A 1,766-nucleotide genomic window follows, 5' to 3' on the forward strand; every position below is an offset into this window, starting at 1 on the left:
GAAAGGCCTTTCCTTGGCGTCAAACTTCAGGTTATGACGGTGTTTGGGGCTTCACAACTCCGGGATAATGACGTTTTTCTGGACGTTTAACTCCAGACAGCAGCAATGAACTTGGCGTTTAACGCCCAAGTTACGTTCATCTATCTGCTCAAAGTATGGACATTATATATTGCTGAAGCCTGATCTCACTTCCAACGTTGAGAGCACGCCAATGAACTCCGTAGCCCAGAAAATCCATTCGAGTGCAGGGAGGTCAGGATCCAACACATCAGCAGTCCTTTTTCAGCCTAAGTCAGATTTTTGCTCAGTCCCTCAATTTCAGCCAGAAAATACTGAATCACAGAAAAACACACAAACTCATAGTAAAGCCAGAAATATGATTTTTGCCTAAAAACTAAATTATTCTACTAAAAACTAACTAAAACATGCTAAAATCTACATGAAATTACCCCCAAAAAGCGTACAAAATATCCGCTTATCAACGGACGTGGTGTCAGGCACACGTTCTAGTGAGAATGATGATGATGTCATGGATCATCACATTCATCAAGTTGAGGAACAATTGATATCTTAGAACAAGAATAGCTGAATTGAATAGAAGAACAATAGTAATTGCATTAATACTCGAGGTACAGCAGAGCTCCACACCTTAATCTATGGTGTGTAGAAACTCTACCGTTGAAAATACATAAGAACAAGGTGTAGGCATGGCCGAATGGTCAGCCTCCAAAGAGGGTTCAATCATAAGAACATGATCAAAGATGATCCGACGATTGAAAGGTTCTCTAAATACAATAGCAAAATGTCCTATTTATAGAGAACTAGTAGCCTAGGGTTTACAGAAATGAGTAAAAGACGTAAAAATCCACTTCCGGGCCCACATGGTGTGTTATTGGGCTGAGCATTGAAGCTTCCATGTGTAGAGACTTTTCTTGGAGTTAAACGCCAGCTTTTGTGAGTTTGGGCGTTTAACTCCCACTTTTGTGCCAGTTCCGGCGTTTAACGCGGGAATTCTGAGCTTACATGGAACGCCTGTTTGGGCCATCAAATATGGGGCAAAGTACGAACTATTAAATATTGTTGGAAAGCCCTGGATGTCTACTTCTCAACACAATTAAGAGCGCGCCAGTTGGGCTTCTGTAGCTCCAGAAATCCACTTCGAGTGCAGGGAGGTCAAAATCCAACAACATCTGTAGCCATTTTCAGCCTCTGAGTTAGATTTTTGCTCAGGTCCCTCAATTTCAGCAAGAAAATACCTAAAATCATACAAAAATACACAAACTCATAGTAAAGTCCAGAAAAGTGAATTTTAAATAAAACTAATAAAAATATAATAAAAACTAACTAAACATACTAAAAGCATACTAAAAACAATGCCAAAAGCGTATAAATTATCCGCTCATCAGTCTTCTCAGGTACCTCTAAAGAAGCCAACTTCTGATTCTGTCGGTCCGAGGAATATCATCCTGACACCACAAGTTTGGGTGATTCCATCTGACCATGTTCAGCCGACCACCGGTGCAACGTCCTCTCCTACTCCTGCTGGTCCTCCCTCAAAAGGTCAAAAAACTATTGGTTCTTATGATCTGAATGACAAGAATTTTGATGGTATGGGTTTCGCTACCCGAACTGATTGCTCCCTACGATAGGATTCCTTTGGATGATGTGTCAATTCTTCATCATCTTGATTTTGTTGTGAGTATGAGTATCTGAGTTGCCAATGTTGGGGTGGTCGTTTCCTGGGTTATCAAGGAGTCCCCTGTCCA

Source organism: Arachis hypogaea, chromosome 10 (genome assembly GCF_003086295.3).
Source record: "Arachis hypogaea cultivar Tifrunner chromosome 10, arahy.Tifrunner.gnm2.J5K5, whole genome shotgun sequence".
Taxonomy (NCBI): domain Eukaryota; kingdom Viridiplantae; phylum Streptophyta; class Magnoliopsida; order Fabales; family Fabaceae; genus Arachis; species Arachis hypogaea.